Source organism: Anolis carolinensis, chromosome 1, assembly GCF_035594765.1.
Source record: "Anolis carolinensis isolate JA03-04 chromosome 1, rAnoCar3.1.pri, whole genome shotgun sequence".
In the NCBI taxonomy this organism is placed as follows: domain Eukaryota; kingdom Metazoa; phylum Chordata; class Lepidosauria; order Squamata; family Dactyloidae; genus Anolis; species Anolis carolinensis.
Window position 1 is genome coordinate 280416303 of NC_085841.1, and position 26924 is coordinate 280443226.

At 39.0% G+C, this 26924-nt stretch overlaps 1 pseudogene; it reads right to left on the reverse strand.

Annotated features, from left to right (window-relative positions):
• Positions 1–22947: 22947 nt before the first annotated feature.
• Positions 22948–24302, reverse strand: LOC100555968 (small ribosomal subunit protein uS5-like; annotated as a pseudogene).
• Between the last annotated feature and the right edge of the window lie 2622 nt (positions 24303–26924).

Consider the following 26924-nt stretch of genomic DNA (forward strand, 5'->3'; position numbering starts at 1 on the left):
TACTCCTCAGAAGGGAAATTCATTTCTGTAAGAGGTACCATGGGGAAAAAATGCCTCCACTGAAGCTTTCTCACCAATCCTCATTTCCACAAGCTAAATTTTTCAAAATCTAGTTATCAGAGGGACAGAGATAGTGTTGTGAAATCTTTTGAACAGGGACAGTCAGCAAAACAAACATCACAGTGGTGATCACTATTTCCTATGCTATCCAAAGTGCTCCATCTCTCTCTCTCTCCCCCTCTCTCTCTCTCTCTCTCTCTCTCCTTGTGAGAGAGAGAGAGAGAGAGAGAGAGAGAGAGAGAGAGAGAGAGAGAGAGAGAGAGAGAGAGAGGTGGCTGGGGTTGTACTTAGAAACAAATTCAACTTAAGAACAAACATACAGAACCTATCTTGTTTGTAACTTGGGGACTGCCTGTACTGAAGAATTGATAGTTTCTAAAATCTGAGTTAAAACAGTTTTCTTCAGATAAAACAAGCTTTTGGGAATTCTGCAATGGAAAGCAGTTGCTTGGACCCGGGGGAAAAAATAGAGATGAATAATTCCTGAGTTCCATTAATTCTTCAGTGCTTTCTTTCTCTAATTTACATAACTAATTAACGGCTTTTTAACCGTTCATTAGGAACACAGAACCCCATGTGACAAATAATGAGCCAAGTGTAACACCAGGGTTTTCCAAGTGATTTAGAACAAAAATATGCCATTAGAGATGTGGAAACAGGTTGGTTGAGAGGGCATTTACTTGTTTATTACAAGATATTTGTACGCAGGGATCAAATGTACTGAATTTTGGGATCTAGGGAAAGACTGACGCATCATCGTGTTGGATTAGCTGTATCTGTCAATGATCCATTCCAAGACTTGATGTACTTAAGGCCATAAGGCACATCTAAATCTATGTTAGATTGTGGTAAGAAATAGTTAGAAATTGATTGGGTTTGCATTTTAGTGCAAGAATACTTAATTTGCACCTCCTGGAAATAAATGTGGATTCAAATATCATGAAAAAATCTGAAGAACATAAGGACAGTGATAATGAATGAAACAAATGGTCAGTGTAGTACAGAATTCTATTCACCCAGTGGTCCACAGGGAGGCCACCAGGCTCACAGTGGATTGACATTTCATCAAGCTATCTATCACAATTCAAAAATCCACCCATTGCCAGCTTGGATCCCTTCGGAGTGCATCTGAAATTGGGATTATTGTCCCAAGTGTACATTATTTGACTCACACTCATTCTTAGGAGGCGTTTTAACACCCCTTATCCAAGTGTTTGCACTGCAATAAGGAAATCTTTGCAGGAAAAGCACATTCAGCATTTAAAATGTCAATAGATTCAGAGGGAGGAGATTGGTCTCTTGTCCTCATAGCCAGCCCTGCCCCTTAGCACATTGAAGCTACTGAGCCAAGTAGCAGATACCTGTGGAAGGGATTGCTATAGTATCAGCCTCCGAACCAAACGTTCTCCTTCATTGGTGGATAAGATCATGCAAATCATACATGTCTTGTTCCTCTCGTACTCCCATAGTTAAACCTGCTATCCTCAGATAAAGTGGAAGACATCATCACATTTTTGTTGTGTGCCTCCAAGTTGTTTCTGACCTATGACAACCCTAATTTGAACCTATTGCAAGTTTTTTTTTTGTCAAGACTTGTTTAGAAGAGGTTTGCCAAGCAAAGGTTGCAATGTGATCTCCAAGGTCATAGTCCAAAACTCAAGCCATTACACCATGCTGGAAATCTGATCATTGTGTTACCCCTGATGAAACAAGATTCAAACTGCCAGTGTTTGGATCCCAGACATGAAATGCAAAGCAGGGTGTCATATGGTTCTTTGCCTCAGGTGGCAAAATGTCTTGAGACAACCTTGCCTCTTTCCTTGCTGTTCCAGTCTTGTATGAAGCTGTACTTCCACCCAGATTCAGAACTTCTAGGTGGCAGTGTGGCAGTCCACTTTGGCTGTCAGTCTATGAAATCATGCTTTGAATAATGATATATTGAAAAGTTTTTTTGAAAACAGCCACAAGCTCCATCAGCTCTCACATGCTGCCAGGTTAGTCAACCCATGTCTTTCTCTCTCAATCTGTCTGTTTGTTCCCTTACTCCCCAAGCCCAATGGGAAGAAGCTTCTGGCAGAGGTGGCTGCAGGGGTTTCCCATGACTCCTGGGTATTCTAAAGAGAAAAGGAAAAACACTGCAAAGGAAGGTTGCCAAAGAGAATTGTATTCAGTGAGTGCTTTGCAAAATGCAGGTCAAAAAGAATTGTTAATGATGTCACCCAAAGAAAAGGGAGTTCAGTGGGCGTATGAAGATCTGGAGCAGTTTTAGTTTTATAATGTTCGCTCATAAGAAAAGATATAGATAAGATAAAAAGATAGCCATCCACAGAGGAAGGAAAAAATAATGTAAACAGGTTCTTTTAAATGCAGAAAATTATATGGCACTTGAATGTGTGTCTGCAATAATGTTAAGGTGTTGTTCTATAATATCTGCTTTGAAGTAACCCTGGTTCCCTTTCTACAAACATTAACAAAATTGGCCCTGAGCCTGAAGAATATTGGGAATTGCAATCTGAAATACCAACTCATCTGAGCAGTACTTATAGATAAGTCTACATAGGATTGCAACCATAAAACTCCATCTTCAGTGAATCATCTAATCCTATTTGCCTTTTGATCAAATAATACAAATGGAGAGGCATGGCACATGACTTTATAAGATGGGCCTATTCATAACTTAACACCCCCTTTCAAAACATTCAGTACAATTTACTCCCCCTGCTCCTCAAAAATATTTGCAGCTAGAGGGAGGAAATCCACAACTCTGACACTATAATTATATTTGGGCTATCTCCTTAGCGTCGAATGTGAAAGCATTCAAGTCCAAGAGGGAAACATCATAGTCATCCTGACTGACATGTAAATGGTTGAAAAATACATAGAAGAGTTCACACTCATTCAGTGATCACATGTGATTTGCCCCATCTCCTAATATTGCAATTCCTTAAACTATTCACATTTGTTATCATGCATCAAATTGTAACCTAAACATGTCACTTTCTTTAATTCAGATGTTTCTTCCCTAGAGGATCATTAGCTGAAATGTAGATTATGTTCAGTACAAATGTGATTCAAGTGACAATGTATTCTTTTCCTTATTGTCTATGTATGTTTGCCTGCCTATATGGTAAATTTAAATAATCAAAAATTTTACAGAAAAGTCTAAAATAGAGAATTGTTGCATATTGGATTCACATTAAAACGAGGTATTAAGCATTGTCATCTTATGGGTATGTATGTATGTGTATGTGTGTGTGTATCCAAAAATATAGGAGGACATTATTCAGTGTAAGGCAATATCTTTGAAAATATGTCTACAATGATCCATGCATCAAAAGAACTGTGGCATTATGGTTTATAATATGGAAGTATACACATCATCACTTGGAGGCACAGCTCCAATTTGGGTGCATTTGTGTAACTGGGAATGGCTTTCCCCCTCAGAAAAATGCTTTCTTCAAGAAATCTGTTATTTTCCAGTCCTAAGGTGCTATGGTTTGTCACTAGGAGCCTCCAGTGGCCTAGGGGATAAAAGCCTTGTGACTTGAAGGTTGGGTTGCTGACCTGAAGGCTGCCAGGTTCAAATCCCACCCAGGGAGAGCGCGGATGAGCTCCCTCTATCAGCTCCAGCTCCATGCGGGGACATGAGAGAAGCCTCCCACAAGGACGGTAAAACATCCGGGTGTCCCCTGGGCAACGTCCTTGCAGACGGCCAATTCTCTCACCCCAGAAGCAACTCCGGCTCCTCCTGACACGAAAAAAAAATGGTTTGTCTCTGTCAGACTGTAGCAGGCACACTCACGCACAGCCAATGACTCAACTGCCCTCTTAAATGCTGTGCAGACCATAGATATGAATATGAAGGAAATCTGTTGGGCAGTTGATATCAATCTACAAATGTATATACATACACGTGCAATGGCTGCATGTAATCTATTCCATTTTCTGTGCTTTTAGAATAAGGGTTCTTGGACTGCATCTCTCAAAATCCCTTGTGTTGTATATATTGTGTGCCTTCAACTCATTCTCAATTTATGATCAGAAAATTTTCTTGGCATTGACTTTTAACCTTTGCTGAGAAAATTTGCCCAGAGTCACTCAGTGAGTTTCCATGGCGGAGTGGGTTTTCAAATCCTGCTCTCCAGACCTGGATCTCCAGAGTCATAGTCCAACAGTCTTAGTATTACACCATGCTGGTTCCCCATATCCTTGGCCTTTGAGTATATCATTTGGAACATGTGACTAGTGCATCCTTTTAGTTAATTACAATGGCCAAAATCAGACAGACACCATTGCTGCTTATCTTTTTGTTGTTGCAGGAATTGGAATTGTTGCAGCCCCCTGAATGCAGCCATTTGCTGGTTAGTGGAGGCTGCAGGCAACCACTGTCACTCCTCCAGTTATTTTCCTATAGCTGGATGCAAAGCAATGACATTATTAAGATGGACCCATGGAAGACCTTGTGGATGCCTTTTGCTGTCTATACTGCCATAGGAAAAATAGCTGGGTGGTGCTCTGTTGTGTATGCCCCCCCCCACACACACACACACTGAAAAGGAAATGGCCAGGTTGGAGGAGCTGTAGCTGGTAAAAGATGGGTTTTGATGGGCGAACATTTGTTTAATATAGATATTTCTCATACTATATTTCCCAATGCAGGTCATGGCCATAAGAGCTAAAGATAGATGAGAGAGAGAAAGAAAAAGAGAAAGAGAGATCAAATAGCAAACTCCAGGACAAACCTCTTTGTTCCAGCAACATTACTCCTATCATTGTGCAAACTGTTTCTTATTTTATTGTGTTAAGAATAAAATTGTACACTGAGTCTACAGCTTTGCATTATACATCTCCACAGAGTAGGAGAACGAGACTTTTCCATTTTTCTTTCTGCAGTGGAGTGAAAGTGAAACTAACAAAGCTCCAGCTCTAAAACAAGACATCATTTCCCATGATAAAAAGCCAAGTAAAGATGAAAAAGGGAGTTAGGGTGTGAACTATAAGTGTATGGGGCTTATTTTCATTTTTGTATACAATTTATCATTGGCTTCTTTTCTGTTTGAAACACATGCCAAGAAAAGTGCTAGCCAAGAAAAAAAAATCTTTAAATCATTTTACAGGAACAAAGGACACATTACAGCTAACCACAAAACAGTCTATTTCATTTCCTTGTATTGCCATGCCCTTTAGTCACACATATAGGCAGAGCATATAACATTAGTAATTACACTCATTGTCTTTGGTGGAGATCAGACTGGCATAGATTTAGCATTAGATTGACATTAATAGCCCGAAGTATAGATTATAGGAAAGAGCTATCATGTACAGTGAACGTCTACAGAGGAGAGGAACAAGAGAGAAGCTCTTAGGATCACCAGATCACTAATGCATGGATGGAGAATGATATATTCCATTTTTCTGCTAGATGAAAGACATCGAGATATGTTCTGATCAGCCAAAGCATAGGACAAGGAACAATAATTTCCTTTTCTGAGGATGCAGAATGTATGTTAGGCCACTTCCATAGCATGTATTAAACTATTTTATCCACTGGGTTGTTGTATGTTTTCCGGGCTGTATGGCCATTTTCTAGAAGTATTCTCTCCTGACGTTTCACGAATCTGCGAACCTCACCTCCTCTAAGGTGAACTAAACCACCTAAACTGGGCTCTACAGGCCAATGGATACTCCACCATGGACATCAGAAGAGCTGTAAGGCCAAGAGCAAGCCAGGAGAGTAAAGACAGAGATCCACCCAGAGGAAAGGTGTATTTGCCATACATCTAGGGAACCACTGACCGCATAGGCAAACTGATGAAGAAGCACAACCTACAAACCATCTACAGACCCACAAAAAAAAATCCAACAAATGCTATGGTCAGCAAAGGACAAAAGGGATCCTCTCACCTCTACAGGATACCATGCAGCTGTGGACAAGTCTACATAGGGACCACCAAACACAGCGCCCAAACACAACTCAAAGAACATAAAAGGCACTGCAGACTAACTCAACCAGAGAAATCGGCCATAGCAGACCACTTGATGAACCAACCTGGACACAGTATATTATTTGAGAACAAAGAAATGCTTGACCAATCCAACAACTATCATGTCAGACTACACAGAGAAGCCATTGAAATTCACAAGCATGTGGATAACTTCAACAGAAAGGAAGAAACCATGAAAATGAACAAAATCTGGCTACCAGTATTTAAAAAACTCAAAAATCAGAACAGAAAATAAGAAGCAACACTCTGAAAACAGAGGAGTTCCATGGGAACCAGGGGCAGCTAACGGCTCTGAACAAAAGATGCTCCCAGGCAGGAAGAAGCCAGGAGATGAAGCTATTCAATGCCAATTAAGGTGATTAACTACAACATTCACACTGGCCTCCAACTGACAAAGAGTTCTTCTCTCACCCTGGACTTTCCACAGATATATATACACCTTCCTTGCTTAGTTTCTCCATACCTCACAACCTCTGAGGATGCCTGCCATAGATGAAGGTGAAACGTCAGGAGAGAATACTTCTAGAACATGGCCATACAGCCCAAAAAACATACAACAACCCTGTGATCCCGGCCATGAAAGCCTTCGACAACACATATTTTATCCACTCTACTCCAGCCTATCCCAGCCCCAAAAGAAAACCAAGAACATTAAAACATCATTTATTTTGGCAGTGTTTGAGTCATGCCATTCAAAGTGCCACTTCAAGTAAGTGCGCCAGCCTGATGTTCTTAAGACTGGTGTGATGAGCTAAATTTCAAGATGTAATAACACTCGAGATATTGGTCTACAAAAGGAGAAGAAGGCAACAGTTTTTCTTCTTGTACCCTGATGTGGCTACATAGTATGGAATTTGTGAATTTTCAGTATGATGGTGCTATACTATGGAAACCTGAAGTTTGCAGTTTGGTGAGGATCACAGAATACTTTACTAGGCAGCTCCAGTCCACTCTCCCACGCGTTCCTTTACTCCAAGTGATTGTCTACAGTACGCTACAGAATTAAACTGACTCAGACATCAGGCATATTTTTTCTTACAGGACCTTGGGATTTGTAGATAAGGAAAGTAGACTTCAGCAGAAAATTCAATACTTTATGATACTACAGATCTTAGGACAGAGACCTGACAATTAAAATGATATAGCTAGACAGTGCATTTCTCCCAGGTCAAATGTCACAAATGCTGATTATTTTCTGCATCCCCATGAATCTTCTATTTCTTTTTGCAAGATATTTGGAGGGGTTTTTTTTCCTTGCAAGGGAAGTTAAATTAGCCCATGCCCCACTTTCTTGAAACGACATCTGATTTTTGTTATGGGAAAAGTCTATCCATAGGATCTGGCCAAGAGTCATTTCTGCATATTTCCAGTCAGTGAATATTATTGGTAGGGTGTGATGTTCTTGTTATTTCTCTCTGAGAAGCAGTAGGATTATTCCAACCCACTTGGTCTCTTGCTGTTATGCCCAGAGATAATGAGTAGATTCGGTATAAGAGGAAGCACAACTTCAGTGTATTTGGGATGATGGCACAACATTTTAAGTATTTTTCTTGCTCAGATGTCTATAGTTCAATTCAAGGCATGGGATTCTACTGTTGTTGTGTTTTTCCTATGATTTTTAAATATTCTTTTGGTATTAAGGTTACATCAGTATTCTATTTAACTTTTCATATTCAAAGGAGACATGGCTATGCTTGTTGAGATGGAATTATCTTTGCCAAAGGTATTTGTGTCACCTTATATTTGCATGCATTTCATTAGCAATGAGGCTAATTTTTTTTAATAATATAAATTTAATCAAGATGAAACAGAGGACTGATATTAATTTTTCACCCCTATTTCCTGGTGTGTGATCGTTTATAGCAATAGAAATATATCTCAGTTGGCAAAATTCAGTGCCAGAGACACAAATAGCATGGGAAAAATTGGAACTGGTTTTTGGATTAGAAACAGTATCTGTGCAGGCTGCTCCCCACCCTCCACACATTCTCCATACCTTGCACAAATGTGAAGACTACTGTTGCCCAAAATTGCTACACCTGTCCTTCTCAAACTTTGATGATTTCCTTATTAAGGACATTTCTGTGTTGTCATTTTCAGACTGTTGTTTATAGGGAAACTAGGAAGATAAGTGAATGCATTTCTTTCATATAACCCTTTTGTCCTGTTTATCTGAAACTTGGAAGCTTTCATTCTCCTAAACATTTCCTCCAGTTCTGACAAGAAAAAGAATTATCAGGAGCAGAAGGAGCTGCAGACAAAAATGGGAGACATAAAAATAATAAGAAATAAAATAAAATATTTAGGTATAACCATTACCAAAGAAATAACTAAGTTAAAAGCAGCCAATTATGGGGCAATATGGAAAAAAATCCAGGAAAAATTAAAATCCTGGGGAGATAAACAATTAAGTATCCCACGAAAAATATTAGCACTAAAAATGTGCATTATACCCAAATTACTTTACCTGTTCCAAACCCTATCAATAAAAATAGACTATAGACAAATAAAAGAATGGGATAATACCTTGAGAGAATGGATATATGGAAAAAAGAGAAACAGAATAATGAAAAAGATTCAATATACCCCAAGAAGATTACTTGGATGGGGATTTCCAAACCTACAAAACTATTATGAGGCATTCCAACTAAGATCTTTACTAGAAATAAGTTTAAAGGGAGAAGATAAATGGATAAAAGTAGAGAACGAAATAAATGAAGGGCGGGGAAAATATGGGCTATATACTAGAGATATTAAAGAAATAAAAGAAAAACTAACAGGTCCAAGAAAGATTGAGTTTGAATGTTGGCAAAAATGGCAAAAACTATGGGCAAATAAAATTTCTGGAAAGACCCCAATTAAGAGCATGGGACTCCCTGAAAGGTTGGTAAATACCTTAGAAGAAAAAGGATTAAGGAGGGTAAAAGATATGTGGAAACAAGATGGAGGGATAATTAACTGGCTAGACCTTTTGGAAAAAGGGGGGAAAGAATATTGGTTAAAATTAAGAGGGATCTGGGAAAAAGTAAAAAAAGAGGGTGCACAGCCCACTGAAGAACTGAAGGTAGATAAATTGCTAAATGCAAGAGAAAAAACAAGTAAAGGAATAGTGGCAAAAATATACAATTTAATGGTAGAAGATAAGGAATTTATGATCCGAGCAATACGTAACAAATGGAATGGGGTTAAAATATTAAGCACACAAGAAGTAGATGAAATAATTAGGAACATAAATAAAATAAAAACAGAAAAATATAATGAATTAGAAAAAAAGATGGTATTAAGATGGTATAGAACTCCTGAACAACTGTCTTATATGATAAAAGGGAAGAATTCAAAGTGCTGGCATTGTAATAAAGAAAAGGGCACTTATTCACATATGTGGTGGGAGTGTTCTGAATTAAAAAATTTTTGGCTAATGATACAAGGGAAAATCCAGGACTTATTACAGATAACAATACAAATTAATAATGATTTGTTACTTTGGGGAGTGCTGGATCATCCAAGTATAAAAACTGAGTGCCAAGAGTTATTGAAAGTAACAATAAGAGCAGCACATGCTGTGATTGCTAGAGGATGGAGAGATAAATCGAAATGGACGTTAAATAATTGGAACGATTATTTGTATGATCAAGTGTTGTTAGATATTACAGGAATTATGACTAACCAAGTAACAAGAATGAATAAACAAAAGGACATTACAAACAGATGGAAAGACTACTTCAACTGGGTGAAAAATGGAGGAGCCAACGATTACATTAAAGAAAAAATACAAAGACTTTACCTGTGGCTGGATCTGCAAGATTAATATAAACATACTGTGGTTGAGGAGGGAGGGTGTGGGTGGTAGGGAGGGAAAAATATTGGATAAAAGGGAAGTAGTGTTGTTGTGAATTATGAATTATGAATGTAAAACCCAATAAAAATGTTTAAAAAAAATAATAAATAAAAAAAATAAAAATAAAAAAAATAGAAAAAGAATTATCAGCAGTTCAATTAACCCCCCCCCCCCCGCCGCAAACTGTTAAGTAAGATATCACAAGAACCCCCACATCTATTTGTCAGACATTTCTCAGGTGAAATTCTCAAAGATGTTACTATGTTGGCAAATTTCATACAATTCTGACAAGGAGAAGAAAGTTGTCACTTTCATGCTCTCCTCCGGGGTTGGTCAATGAGAAACCTGAATCTTCAGGTTGTTAAATCTTGACTAGGTGGCTGAGTAAATACTTGGAATCAGTCCAAACCAAAGTAGACCATTTTGGGATGCACCAAAGCAGAGAGTAAAAAATGGGACCCAAGGCAGCTGATCAAGTGAGAGAAACACTTAATACAATTTTATACTTAAAAGACTTTGATACAGAAATTCTGCCATCTTTTAATTACTGACTGAGAAAAAAACACAATCCTCTACAATATATTTATTCAAAAAGAAGTCCCGCTGCGTTCAGTGGAGCCAAGGCACAAGTAAGTGTACATAGCCTTCATTGAAAAAATCTTGTCAATCAGATTTGACAGCTTTAGTACTGTCCTACTGAACATTCTCCCAAGCTGCACAAATAGGAGTCTGGTCTGACTTTGATCTTAGGCCTGACTTTGGGTAAGGAGTCAAAGAGATATTCCAAGGCCATGCCAGGAGAAGATGTACAAATACAATGTGGAAGAAGGGAGCAAAACCTTTAAAATGTTGCCCTTTTCTTACACCCAACCTGCCAACATAAACCTGGCAGGAATTTGGATGTGCTGGCCAGAATTTTGTTTGTGTGCTTTGCTGACATAATTATGATGGTGTAAGTGTTGGCAGCAGGAAACAAATTTTGTGTGCCTTCCTTTGCCACCAATGTGTGATCAACATAACTCCATCCCTGAGTCACTCCACTATTGCACCTCTTTCAGTTTCAGTTTTGTATTACTTTGTGTAATTAGAAAACACATTAGAACTCTTGTAACAACACTGGAAAAAGCATTTCAGGGAGGAGAGGGAATAATTTTGGAAACGTGCATGACAAAATATGCACCTCACAACCTCTGAGGATGTCTGCTATAGATGTGGGCGAAACGTCAGGAGAGAATACTTCTGGAACATGGCCATACAGCCCGGAAAACATACAACAACCTTGTGATCCTGGCCATGAAAGCCTTCGACAACACATTAAAATATGCAATGGTGAAGTATCGAAATAAGGGACATGACTTTTAACCCATGGAAAAATGTAGGATTTTCTGCACTGGATCAAGCTATGGATGATGCAGCTGACATCCTGTAATTCGTAATATCTAACCAGAAGCACTGAGAAGCTCACAACAACTAATGCTATTTTAAAGAGAAATTACATACTGTAATAATCTATAGCTGAACACTGGTAGGATTATGTTTTGTTTGTCTCAGTAGATAATAACTTTACCTTCTCATTATGTTCATTGTTCTTAAAAATTAATTTCACTAAGCACTGCACTCAAATCAAAGGGAATACAACTATCCCAAATAGTTTGTCCAAAGAGCTTATTTCATGCTGTGGGCTGTGATGTTTCTGAACAGGGAAAGTCTCATATAATAGAGGAGGGATGGTAGTCATGAAGCTAGATGCATTATTAGTGCAGGTCAACACCACTTTAATTGGGATGGCTTAATGCTATGGAATCATGAGAGATGTAGTTTAGTGGCAAACAAGGCTCAAGGCCTTGTAAAACAACATCTTACTTGATAGTCCCCAGTGGCGCAGTGGGTTAAAGTTGGCAGGACCAACCCAGGGAGAGTGCGGATGAGCTCTCTCTATCAGCTCCAGCTCCATGCTCCTTCTCTAATGAGAGAAGCCTCCCACAAGGATGGTAAAAACATCAAAGCATCCGAGTGTCCCCTGGGCAACGTCCTTGCAGACAGCCAAATCTCTCACACCAGAAGTAACTTGCAGTTTATCAAGTCTCTCCTGACATGAAAAAAATCTCACATGATTCTATAGCATTGAGCCAAATTGGACTAATTCTACAAATGCACCCCATGTAGTGGGAAAATAAAATCTGATATCTCCACATGGTGTTATCAGCATGCTATATGCCATTTTGATAGATGATATATAATTCACATAATACCATCTTCAGCTCTCTGCAGTTCTAAATCAGTGCTCCCTGTTGTATCTTTTGCAACTTCAAGTTTGTTTGGCTTTCCATGCTGGCATCTCTCACTGACCAAGATAATGTACGACAAGTTTAGCCAAGAGTGGTAATGTTATAAGCATCTCTTTCCTCTCTGCTTCCTAATCCATGAAAGCTTTTTTGAGGAGGAAAAATCATATGAAAAAGGTTGTAGCAGGTCTAATTTTTGTTTGCTCAACAGGAAGTTATATAATCCTCCAGCACATTATAGTTCTGTCTTGTGGCATTATGGCATTAACGTTAATGATAAGACATGCTTGTTGCAAACATCCAAATTTCCACAGTGTGTATTTCAAGAGCAGTAAGGGATTCCCCCTCCCTTCTTCTCATTATTAGAGCAAGAAAGATTGAGAAAGAGAGGAGGTGGAGGGGAGAAGAGGGCTAATGAAGCTTAAGAAGATATACATGTAGTGCGAAAACCTTTAAAGAATTAATTGCTTAAAAATATGAAAACAAACTGGATGTAAACGAGCTAGATGTTTACAGGTTCAACATCCCATAAGTTTTTTTTTTAAAATGAAGGTGGCTGCTGTCTTGAGGTGGCTAATTGCTGAAGCATCTCAGCCATTTGTGCTGCCTCATTTTCCCCTGGGATCGACACTCACAACAGGATAATTCTTACCCTAATATAAGTGTCACAGTGGGGACTTGGTGCAATTTGCTGATATGATATCAAAAATAGCATTAAGGTAATTACATTTTGCACTTGTAATATTTCACAGCCAGCGATACTGTTGAAATTTGCACTTCTTTTGTAACCTGGTCACTTCTTTCTCTCTCCTCCTCCCTCCTCTCTTTTTGTTAAAGCAGCAATGAAATGAATACACAGGACGGATATTTCAGGATGTATTTTATTAATGTTTTATTCAGTGAAATGTTCATCTATGTTAAATAATAAAGTGTATAGTGTTTATTTACAGAAGTAGTTTCCTGTTCTCAGGACTTGGCCCCTCTCCTCCAAGCCTTGGGATAATATGTCACCAAGGCCACCACTGATCCTCCTGAGGGGAGCCACTCATCTATCATTTTCCTCCTTATTCAGAAGTGATTTTGCCAGTTCTTTCCTCTGAAATGGGAATGAAAAGCAAAGCAAAGAAAAAGGGGAAAATGAAAGGAACTAGAGAAAGAGGGACACTGCATCTATCACCTGCAGCAGCTACCTCACCCTGCCTAATGGTAAGGCTGCCCAAGTGTGGAATATAAAGTGCAGCTAACTGAGATGTGTCACTGTTGTTGAAGCATAAAACATTTTTTTTTGCTGCAGACTCATAAGGATAAATGCACCAACATGGCTATAGATTACACACCCTTCAACATTTCACAGATGAAAACTGTGACATATGTTACCAAGCAATATCAGTGCATGATCCGGATGGTAAAAATTATTCATAGGAAAGAACTCCCAAGCTAGGAGAGTTGAAGCTGCTTACTTTCGCTGGCATCTTTGTACTAGGAAGGGCACGATTGCACCCTCTCCTCTCTCCTCAAGGTTGAGTTAAAGAAGCCTAAACTATTTTTCTACCTTGAATTCAGTTTGCAGCAATTTAAGTAAGGTGATGATGAAGGAGAGCAAAATTGGGATATTTCAAAGCAGTATATTTATTTGTCATGTCAGAAACGAATTGAGGATATAGTTCTAATGTATTTAAAAGCACAAGCAAAGTTAAAAACTTGGCATTATACAAGATTTCCTTTGACCAGAAGTTGGCCGCTTGGAATGCCTCTGGTGTCACTGTGAGAAGGTCCTCCATTGTTCATGTGGCAGGGCTCAGGTTGCATTGTAGTAAGTGGTCTGTGGTTTGCTCTTCTCCACACTCACATGTTGTGGACTCCACTTTGTAGCCCCATTTCCTAAGGTTGGCTCTGCATCTTGTGCTGCCAGTGCTCAGTCTGTTCAGCGCCTTCCAAGTTTCCCAGTCTTTTTTGTGCCCAGGAGGGAATTTCTAATCTGGTATCAACCATGGATTGAAGTTCTGGGTTTTAGCCTGCCACTTTTGGACTCTTGCTTGCTGAGGTGTTCTTGTGAGTATCTCTGTGGATCTTAGGAAGCTATTTCTTGATGCTAGATGATATCTAAACAGAGGATGGGCAGGAGATGTCAATGCCTTGGTCCATTCATTACAGGCTGCTTCTTCCCGAAGGATGACAGGTACAGTAGAATCTCACTTATCCAACATAAATGGGCTGGCAGAATGTTGGATAAGCGAATATGTTGGATAATAAGGAGGCATTAAGGAAAAGCCTATTAAACATCAAATTAGGTTATGATTTTACAAATTAAGCACCAAAACATCATGTTATACAACAAATTTGAGTAGTTCAATACGCAATAAGTAGTTCAATACGCAGTAATGCTATGTAGTAATTACTGTATTTATGAATTTAGCACCAAAATATCACAATGTATTGAAAACATTGACTACAAAAATGTGTTGGATAATCCAGAACATTGGATAAGCGAGTGTTGGATAAGTAAGACTCTACTGTAGTACAATACTGGCTAAACAGTATAATTTCTCGAGCTGTGTAGGGCATAGATATCTTGTGATAATGTGGCATGTCTCATTAAGGACCACATCCACTGTTTTAACATGGTGAGATGTATTCCACACTGGGCATGCATATTCAGCAGCAGAGTAGCAAGGGCAGATGTCTTTCCTGTACCTGGTTGCGATCCCCAGGTTGTGCCAGTCAGCTTTCGTATGATATTATTTCTAGCACCCACTTTTTGCTCGATATTCAAGTGCTTCTTCAAAGTAATTGAAGAAGTGGAATGATAGGATTAATCTGAACTGTCCCTGTTTTAAAATTGCCAAAACGTTAAATCCAAATGCACCATTCAAAATTACACTGCTTAGTGCACTAATTTCTTAAAGAGTCATTTATTTACTTATTTTAAAATGTTAAAATTCCATAGTTGGTATTACTTTGGCCTCATAAACTCTTTATCCCGCTTCCTAATAATTAATCCAGCTTTTTAAAAGGTTAAGAAAAAGATAAGACACACCACCAAAGATTTTATTGAGCAAAAGTAATGTCTACAAAGTTTGCAGTATGGATTTTGGTATTCCTTGGAATAACAGTAAAAAACCACTCTAGATAACTTTAAACTACTGTTGGAAGAATGCGATAAAGGTAGATGATCCATTCAAGTAAGCCATTTATATTCCCGACTGGAGACTTTCTTACTAACCCAAACTCAAAATTAAAGAACATATTCAGAGATAAAGATATCAATCATCTTTCTTTCACACTGAACAAAAATATTTCAAGTAGCATTGAGCCTTTTATGGTTCACCCCTTGTTCCTTCACAGCCACAACACAAGTGAGACATGTGAGAAACATGGATGACCACGATGATTTGAAAAATACGAGTATATTTGGAACTGAACCATGGCATGAATTAACATAGCACAGAAGTGAAATCTAATTGATTGAATGCAGGACATTTATATTGGGCAAATTATACCTTGGATAAAGTAAAATTTCTTATTATATTCTATTTGCCATTTCATTTTATGAGGGATTTTTGTGTGCACACAGAGAGACAACGCTTGCAGTTGTTTGATGCTCAAGGGCAACCCTGAAAGTGACCTGAAGCAGATAGGAACAGACTTCATTCCATTTAATGGGATAGGAGAGTTTTATTGCATTAGGAATTTTTTGTCATGGAAGATTAGTATCAGGCCATATTCACTTTATTTTTACTAACTTGCATTGAAATGTGCTAATGTGACTACATTTGTGGATTTTTATAGAGAAAACAAAGACTCATATGCTATAAATATGCTGGAATAGAAAGGTTTCAAGAATGCTTTGTTTTAGGTGGAAGACTATGGATTTTATCATACCAACCTATTATTCTGCTACAGTCATGTTAGTGTGCATAGTGAATGCATACTGCATTGAGCATCTTCAATATTGCACTTCCTTCAATAGTGTAATTCCACCAAATTTGCCATTCCAGGGTCCTGCAATCATACTGCTGGACACACTTATAATCCTGCAGCAATGCAGTTCCTTTCATTTAGTATTATTATCTTCATTTTGGCATGCTTGTGCCATCATACCAAGGTGGGAATATTGAGGGATTGGGTGGCATACTATTGTTGTGTTTTATCTGTCAATAGCTAGCGAAGGGAGGATCATGGAGAGGAGGGAAGGCTAACACTGGTGGAACTCTCTGCCCCGGAGTGTGGTGGAGGCTCCTACTTTGGAGTCTTTTAAGCAGAGGCTGGATGGCCATCTGTCGGGGGTGCTTTGAATGTGATTTTCCTGCTTCTTGGCAGGGGATTGGACTGGATGGCCTGTGAGGTGTCTTCCAGCTCTATGATTCTATGATTCTAATGGGATGCACAAGGTGTCATGTGATAGGACTCTCACCATAGCTGATGGTCCATCTGAAATGCTACTTTGCCTGCCTTACATGATCCATTCTTATGTGCTGACTTGACTAGAACAAAACAAAACATGCTAAGCAGGAGTCAGAATCAAACTAAATGACAATTAAAACCACCATACTATTTCTATTGCATTTCTGTATGTAACATTTTAGCACTAGCATTTAAGTTTTGATGAGCTAATAGCAACTTTCACAAGAGGATTGGGTCAATTCACACAACAAACAGGTGTGGGTTGAGAATGTAGGCTGATGGGTACAAAGACTGGTAAATAACAGCCATATAATTGATTGGTTGTCTTAAAGCAGGGGTCCCCAAACTAAGGCCCGGGGGCCGGATGCGGCCCATCAAAGCTATTTATCCGGCCCCCACGGCACAAGGGCAGAAGTGGGTTGGGCTAAATGACTCAAAGGGTCTCTTCTTCTCTTACAACCATTATTATTATTATTATTATTATTAATTATTATTATTATTATTAACATTGAGGCTGGGTGGCCATCTGTCAGGGATGCTTTGCTTGTGCTTTTGGTCCACAAAGGCAGAAGGAGGTTGGACTAAATGGCCCAACGGGTCTCTTCCAACCCTCTTTTTTTATTATTATTATTATTATTATTATTATTATTATTAACATTGAGGCTGGGTGGCCATCTGTCAGGGGTGCTTTGCTTGTGCTTTCGGTGCACAAAGGCAGAAGGGGATTGGACTCAATGGCCCAACGGGTCTCTTCCAACCCTCTTTGTTATTATTATTGTTGTTGTTATTATTATTATTATTATTATTATTATTATTATTATTATTATTATTAATTGCTTGGTGGCTGACTATAGTCCGGCCCTCCAACGGTCTGAAGGATCGTGAACAGGCCCCCTGTTTTAAAAGTTTGGGGACCCCTGTCTTAAAGTGTATGGTTAATTGTATTTATTATATGTTAACTGTATTTTAGCCTAACCCGCACAGTATTATTTAGTTTTTTAATTTTTGTATTCACTTTGTTTTAAACCGTGAACAAAGTGTGTTGTTATATGTCTTGAGTCCCCATGGGGAGAAAGGTGGAGTATAAATAAAGTAAAGGAATAAAAAAATTTCCTTAGGGATATAAAATGTTTCTTAGATCCCTCAACAGAGGATTTCAGTTAATATCTTAGTTCTGGTTACTCAAATAAGTGAGTTAGGGCCCTTCCAAACAGCCCTATGTCCCATAATATCAAGGCAGAAAATACCACAATATCTGCTTTGAACTGGGTTATTTGTATCCACACACAGACAATATGGGATTTTCTTGATATTCTGGGATTTAGGGCTATGTGGAAGGGCCCATAGAGTTTTCTGCCATAAATTCAATAATCCCAGTTTCCGAAGAGAACAGAAATATAGCAAGTAGAATAGATTAGATTCTTCTTGACAGTAGGAAAAGCCCACTTATTGTGGAGAAAATATGAGCCCTACTTTTAGTTAATGACTTAATTTGATTAAATTATATACAGTACTTGTGAATTTCCAGTACAATCCCTATGAGGTTTACAGGTCTGCCATCAGCATGTCCTTGATTAAAAGGCCAAGCCGTCCATTTCTAGCTTATTGCTCTCTATCATTAATATTATGTTATCTTTCTCTTCAGACTGATTTTTAATTTTTATGTTTGTAATTATAAATGATTTACAGGGACATTCATTGCGCGAACTGTCCAGAATCATTAAATTCTCCTAGGTTGAATAACCTGATAGTCACCTGGAATTAACCAAATCGGAGACATTATCTAGCTGAATTTTCTGCCGCTGAATGAGTCTGGACCTCTCTTTCTCACTCATGACTACAGTATCTAATGAGAAAAAAATAATTGATAAGAGGTAATTAGCCACATCTAAAGGGTGCACACTAATTACAGAAAGCTATATGTCTTGTATAGTTAATGTCAGTAAATGTTTCTTGAAAAGTGGCCACAATTTTTCAAGCAACATTCACTAATTAGAGGATCAACTTTTAAAACTAATACTTAGGGCCTGATTCTTTCCTTCACACTTATAGACTCAGTAGATTTTTTCTTCTCCCTTCACCTGTTTATCAAGAGTACAGCAGCATGATTTAGAGTCATTTGCCTCCTTTCTTCAGTCAAGATATATGAGCTAGCTCCTTTGGAGCTCATGCAACTTCACTGAAAAGAAGGAGAGAACTGGTTAAAGATAAGAGAGAGTCCCTTAAATCCATTCTTTACTTGCTTACCTTAGAATTCAAATTTCCAATGTACCTACACACCCCAAGATGTGGGCATTGGGAAGGGTGGGTGTGGGTGGTGGTTAGGGCACATAGAATCATCAAATTGGAGAAGACCTTAAGGCAGTGGTTCTCAACCTGGGGTCCCCAGATGTTTTGGCCTACAACTCCCAGAAATCTCAGCCAGTTCACCAGCTGTTAGGATTTCTGGAAGTTGAAGGCCAAAAACATCTGGGGACCTCAGATTGAGAACCACTGCCTTAAGGGTTAGTATCTACTCTAAACCCTGCCATGCAGGAATATCAAGCTAGAGCACTCCTGAAAAATTGATGTTCCAACCTTGTTTAAATGCCCCCAGAGAAAAAGAGTTTCCCTTCTGAGGCACTCCATCTCACTGTTTAATAATTCTTGCAGTCTTCCCTTTAGCCTTCCCCCCTCTTTTCCTTTTCCTTTCTTCTTTCCTTAAAGTCATAAAATTTAATAAAAATTCATTAAAATAATTCTTACAGTCAAGTTCTTCCTAATGTTTCGGTGGGATAACCTTCAATCCACTGATCTCTATCTTAAACTCTGGATCAGGTGGTAACAAGCTCACTCCATCTTACATGTTTCATCTTTTCATCTTTTCTGTTGATCTTCTGTTCTCCAAGCTAAACACACCCAGCTCCTTAAGTCTTTCCTCGTAGGCCTTTGCTTCCACACCTATCTTGATGGACTTTTTCTGGACATGTTCCAGCTTGTCAATATCCTTTTTGAATAGCAGTATTCAGAACTGGATACAGTATTCCAGATGAGGTCTGACAAAGGTCTGATGAAGGTAGCATGACTTCTAGATCCAGGGAAGTCATGCTATCCCTCTATTCTGCCTTGGTCAGACCACACCTGGAATACTGTGTCCAATTCTGGGCACCGCAATTGAAAGGAGATGTTGACAAGCTGGAATGTGTCCAGAGGAAGGCAACTAAATGATCAAGGGTCTGGAGAACAAGCTCTATGAGGAGCGGCTTAAAGAGCTGGGCATGTTTAGCCTGCAGAAGAGAAGGCTGAGAGGAGACATGATAGCCATGTACAAATATGTGAGGGGAAGTCATAGGGAGGAGGGAGCAAGCTTGTTTTCTGCTGCCCTGGAGACTAGGATGCAGAACAATGGCTTTAAACTACAGGAAAGGAGATTTCACCTGAATATCAGGAATAACTTCCTAACTGTGAGAGCTGTTCGGCAATGGAACTCTTTGCCCTGAAATGTGGTGGAGGCTCCTTCTTTGGAGGCTTTTACACAGAAGCTGGATGGCCATCTGTCGGGGGTGCTTTGAATGCAATTTCCTGCTTCTTGGTAGGGGGTTGGACTGGGTGGCTCATGAGGTCTCTTCCAACTCTATTATTCTATGATCCTATGACCAAAACAGAATAGAGTGACACTATTACTTTCCTTGACCGGGGGATTATACTTCTGGTATCTTCTCTTATGGCTCATGTGGCTTTCAGCTTTCGAACATTGTTTCTTCAAAGGGATAGATAGTGTGCATCTAGTTCAATTCTGCTTCTTCCCCTTACTCCTTCCTTCAGTGTGGTGGAGGTCCCTTTTTTGAAGGCTTTTAAGCAGAGGCTAGATGGTCATCTGTGTGTGTGGGGGGGGGATTTGAATGCAATTTCCTGCTTCTTGGCAGGGGGTTGGATTGAATGGACCATGAGGTTTCTCCCAACTCTATGATTCTATGATTTTATCACTCTGCCCAGGGCTTTCTCACATCACACAATTATAGCATGATGTTTCTACTTATTAAACAGCTATGTCTGCATCTTATGAAATATTGGAGTTTGGATTTCATGATATTTCTGTGCCTGAGGTGATTTTAGTTACTTTAATAAAAAAGACTCTGCTTCCCAATGATGCTATATAGCCCTGGTTCTTTTCTTTATCAGCAACTTTGAAAAACCCATCAAATTCTGGCTGAATTCAATTAAGTAAATTAAGAATGGAAGCTAATGGGAGTATTTCAATTTCCATCAGCCTAGAACCTAGTCCCCTGAGTTATGTTAAGAGCCTTCTTCACAGGCAACAAAGTAATGCACATTTTGTTAACTTCATGCAGAATTTTCTTCATTAACTTCAGTTCCTCCCCCTGGGTTAAAGACTTTTTTGTCATGACACATCTCAGATCTGCTTTCATTATCTGAAATAGTAATGGTAGGCAAAGCCAACATCTAAAAGTTTTCCTAAAGTACTGTTACATTGTTGAGACTATAGTCAGGAGCACTAGATTGGTTTTATTCCATTTCTATTGGTAGGAGCAAATAACAACAGCAACAACAACCGTAACTAAAAAAGATATAAATTTTAGAACAAAACTTTTACTTCAGTCTTTTACATGTATACTCACCATACCAGGCTACCAAGCACATTCTCATTATGCTTAATAAGTACGTGATATTAAATCCAGAAATCACTCGCATTCCAGAGGTGGGAAGGTGTTTCAGATACTCTCAACTTAGGGATGTTGCACCTGAAACCACCTCACCACTAAAATTTAGTGGTGTGCCCTGGCTGTAGATGTAACTCCTATGAATTACTGCTTTGGCCCCATGGATGGAGACATCCTAAAGCAGGGGCTGCTTACTAGCTCAGTTCAGAAAGTGGGTGATGGAGAGAATGGCTGAAACCTCAGTTGCCAGGGTTGAGTAGGGCTTTAAAAAAAAAACTTGAATAAAATGGTGATAATTTGGATTATATGGCAGTGTAGAAGGGGCCTTAGTTTGAAAAATTTCCCTAAGCATGTCTATTCAATAGGGCTTCAACATTAAGAAAAATGTAACCTCATTATAAGGCATGCTGTGCCCCCATGCAAAAAGTCATTCCCTACAAAGTGTCCCCAAAACACATATTAGGAAGCAATTTTACCCTGTATTTTGGGGAGGCTCTGGGCCATTTTAGCACCAGGAGAGATCTTTTTTAAAACAGGAAATGACTCAGAGGGAATTTCAAGAACTGCTGTTGTTTATTTTTTAAAAGCTTTCCTTTATGTCTAAAACACTTGGATGGTAACAAAATGGTAAAACTGTCCCTATGCCCATGTTAGAGGATCATTGGGGTGCAAATAAAAAACTATATTTAAGTCACAGTATGTATGTTTCTCTTTATCTCTCTGTGTGTATTAACTCTTTCTGGTTTCTATGAGGTCAATTATAATGGAATACTTAAAAAAACAAACACTATTTAGATCTGAATTTATGTTAATAACAAATAGCACATTATAAACTTTTAACACATATACATTACCCCCCAAAGTTCTACATTTCCAACGAGATTCCAACACAGAACTTTTCTACCTGTGCTATTCAGTAGAATTGCAACTTTGCATGCAACCTTAATGCCCTACATAAAAGATATAGAAGAGATGCAAATGCTGTATAGAAATTCCATTAAAAATTTACCCCACTATTTTTCCTTATGCATAATTGGATATCTCATCATCTTATTCAAGGTTCCACATTATCTGCTTTGAAATAGACTATATGAATCCACACTGGCATATAATCCAGTTCAAAGCAGATAATCTGTATTTTATAAGGCAGTGTGGAAGGGTCTATGTGGGAAAATTTAGATTTGGAAATATGGGTTGGCACTTTTCCCAGGTTATGCTATGGTGGTCAGGGAAAGCAGACAAAACCAAGCAGCCTGTTTCTGCAAAGCCTTTCTTCCTTTGAGGCTGCTGTATCCTTAACTGTACACCTGTATAGTGAAGGCAGTGTAGAGCATCAATAGGTTATTGGATAAACTGTTTAAATTATGTATATAGGGTTTGGCAACAATCACAAGTACTTCCCCTCACATACCATATGTAAACATAGAAACCTGTTGAGCTAACATTTTTCATCAGCCCATCATACTTTAAACTTTAAGATAGTATCAATAATGCCATAGAGAGAGTGCGATGGAATATAATTGCTGTAAACATTGTTTTCTAAAGTAACTGAGTGAAGAATAGATGATGGGTGCATGCATGCTGTACAATTAATGTAGTTTGACACCACTTTAACTGGCATTGTTCAATGTGGTGGAATCATGGAAGCTGTAGTGTTACAAGCTCTTTATCTTTCTCTGCCAAAGAGTGCTGGTGCCTCACCAAACAATAACTCCCAAGATTCCATAGCATTGAGCCATGCCACTTAAAGTGGTGCCAAACAAAGTGCATGCACCTTCAGATAACCAAGGATGTAACAAATTAAGGAAATAGCTCATATGCCTTTTTTCTTTGATGAAAAAGGAAATAAGCCCTTAGACATATCAGACAATGGCATGCTCCACTGGAAAGAGTTTAGTAAAGTAAAAGGCATTGAGAAAACAAAACTACAGTACAGATGGATTGATTCAATGCAGAAAGCCACAGCTCTTGAGTTTATAAGATTTGAAAAGGACTTTTTTCCCCACTTGGTTCTGATACTTTATTGAACACGTTTGTCTTAAAAGAGTTTTCCTCTTAAGTAATGGCCACAGCAGCTGCCTGGGTTCTCTGCACAGAGAGTCTGGCGGCATGGGTCTTTGCCAGGTGGTCCGTAAACTCCTGATATGGAGATATGGTGAAGATGGTCTCCTTTCACAGGTCGAGGGTCAGATAGCTGTAGGTCTTGGAGATGGTGTCAAAGGTGGCCTTGGCAAAGTTGCCCATTGTGTCTGTGCAGCCCCTGGCTGAGGTGTAGCAGTCAACAATACCAGCCATCATTAGCAGTTTCTTGGGAACCGGGGCAGAGACGATCCCAGTGCCACGTGGCGCAGGGATGAGACACACTAGAACCGAGCCACACTGACCAGTGACCTTGCAAAGTACGGTGTGGGGCTTGCCAATCTTGTTGCCCCAGTAGCTCTGCCTGACCGGCATGATGGACAGCTTGGTCAAGATGATGGCCTCCCAGATGGTGATGGCCACCTCTCTGGAGCATTTGACACCAAGTCCCACATGGCCGTTGTAGTCACCGATGGCTACAAACACCTTGAACCGGGTGTGTTGAACGTCTTTTTATACACTATCATGATCTTCAAAACCTCGTCTTTCAGAGAGGAGCCCAGGAAAAAGTCAATGATTTCAGACTCCTTGATCAGAAGGGAGAAAAGGTAGATCTCTTCCAGGGACTTGATCTTCATGTCCTTGACCAGGCAGCCAAGTTTGGTGATGGATCCATTCTTTGTCCTCACCCTGTTGATCATTGGGGCTCTAGGAGGTCTCTCATAGGATCCCCACAATGCAAAACTGACTCAATGAAAAACAACACTGATGACAAAATGTAGATCACATTGTAGATTTCTCAGTGTTGTTAGAATTCACATTGTATTGTAAAATATGGGTTAATATGTGAAATTGTTGAGATCTGACCTTTCCAACCTTTGTTGAAAATAAGGTCCATGATAAAGAGTTTGAACATTTTGCTTTAAACATGTATGGTTAATGTAGCATTCTGATTTGAGCAATATAGCTTTCATAAACAGCATGTAAAATACCATGAAACCAAGAAGTATACTGCCAATTCTTTTCTGAGAAACAGACACCCAAAATAGCACAATGTCAAATGCTGTTTGCATATGCTTGCCTAACATGTCTGATGCATTTGTGTTTATTTGGCCAAACTGATATGTGACTTATCTTGCAATATGTAAAAATACTATTTTTAAAAATATCAATTTAATACACATACAGCCATTCAGAATTAGCATCTCGGGTTCATCCTAGGCTGCCACACTAGATTTTGTATCCCCTTGACTCTTACAGCCAAGGAAAATCTGGTAATTCCAGTTTAGTTAAATTTACCTGCCTCCAAATCTACTCTTTCTGATAGAATACTAATTTGCCCTCTTCTGCATTTCTGAGTCAGTGTGCAATGTCCAACAGATACAGCTTGACTACATAGAAAAGCAATACAACCTACTTTTCTTCAAGTGCAGTATTAACCTGTCCAAGGTGATTACATTGGATGGAAGTGTACAAGTGGAGAAGAACTCTGCCAGTAAGGGAAGTATATCAGCTCCACTAGTACGTTTTTGCTAATGATGGGTCCCAGAGTGAGACATGTCATGATGGTTGGGACTTTAGTTTGCTCTGGATCCAAAAATGGCTCCATGACTCTTCATGGTTGCACCATGTCATTTAGGAAGAGCCAGGCCCTTTCTACACTGCCATATAATCAAGATTATGAAAGCAGATAATCCACATTATCTGCTTTGAACTGGATTATATGAGTCTACAATGCTATATAATCCACTTCAAAGCAGATAATCTGGATTTTATATGGAAGGTGTAGAAGGGGTTCCAATATTCTGAATGTTATGTACAAAGCTTTCTGAACATGCCTGATCAGTAGTTGTCCATGTTACTTATTCTCACACATTACAAAGGGCTGTAAAGACAACCACTGATAAATGTGGTCAAGAAATGGACATCATCACTTCCATTAATGATGTTATTCCTGCTTTGGTCTTGATAAACCACCTGTCATGTATAAAATTAATATTACCTACAACACTGCTTCTTAAACTGTTGAGTTCTGAGCCCAAATGGAGTCCCCTTAGCTCTATGTTGGGGTCATGAAAAATTTAGCAACAGTAAAAGGTTTCTGAGTGCCACCTATACATTTACACAAATCCATTAGCAGAATGTGCAGTGTTTACACTGGACTCAGATCATGGTGGAGTCTCCATCTCTGGAGGTTTTTAAGCAGAGGCTGGATGGCCATCTGTTGAGTGTGCTTTGATTTTGTGTTCCTGCATGGCAAGGGATTAGACTGGATGGCCCTTGTGGTCTCTTCCAACTATGATTCTGTGACTTTATAGAAAACGCTTTAGCTGTATAAATGTTTGATTTTATACCTTTTTGATACCTATATACCCAGGGTCACCTAAAAAATTTCAGACAGAAAGAGATCATGAGTGGAAAAAGTTAAAGAAGCCCTGATCTAGAAAATAGGGGCTCTAGATGAGCAGAGTGTGTACATATCAAAACATGCAAGGTAAATGGGGCTCCAGACAAGCATTTTGGTCATGGGCATCCATAGCACCCTTGGATCTGCATTGGCTCTGCATAGAAGCCTACTTCTGTACAAGGTTCTCTGTTTTTAAGGCTGAGAGTGTGTGAGTTCCAAAGCTGCCCAGTGGATTTCCATTGAGAAGTTCTACCCTGTCCTGAAGAGTCATAGTCCAGCGCTCAAACCACTACTTTCACTGTCTTGCCAATGCAACACTGGATTTAGGCCATTGTCTGATGCACACTCTTAATAATGCTATGAGAAGTTTACCCCTGACTTCAACAGGATTAAGATCATCTTCTGTGTTGCAAAATGTAAAGCACTAAGGCAATCCTTATGTAAAAATCATTAGATCGGTGTGTGCTGCATTTTTCCTCCCCTATGGGGTATGCACAATACTACCTTGATTGGAAATGGATGACACATTCAATCTGATTGAATAGTTAAATGGGACCTTAAAGACAATGAACATTAGCCACTTAGTCCGTTTGTTAAATCCTAATAAATTAAAACTGCATGTGCAATAATGATTAAGGCTACTTCAGATATCGAAGAGGAAAGAGATGCGCCCTTGATGTGTCATGGCATCACTATAACGAACGCATTTAGTTAATGGAGGATCTATGTTGCAATAGTGAGCATAGAGAACCTGCAGGTGGAAAAAAATACAAACACATTTCCCAGCAGAATCTCCTATCACAATTCATTAGGAAAAAATCGGCAAGAACTGATGAGATAGGCACAAAATGGATTTCCATATTGCTGGACTGAATCATGGCTCCGAGCAATTAATGCTTTTTGTCATATTAGGCAGATAAATAATGCTATCTGACATTACAGTATTTCACATTACAGTAAAATTTTGTAGCATTTGCTCGTAATCGGACTTGAAATATGTTACCTAGGAAAAAATATGTTATCTCTGGAACAGTCAAACTCCATTAGAAACCCGAGGCTTGAAAAATCACAATGTTAACAGTTATATCCCCTAGCAAAGGTTTGCTTTCCTTAAATAGTGTTAAATTTAAACCCAGGAGCCCTAGTCTCTTTTAGAGTTACTCTTCCTCGGTGCATTGAGCTTGA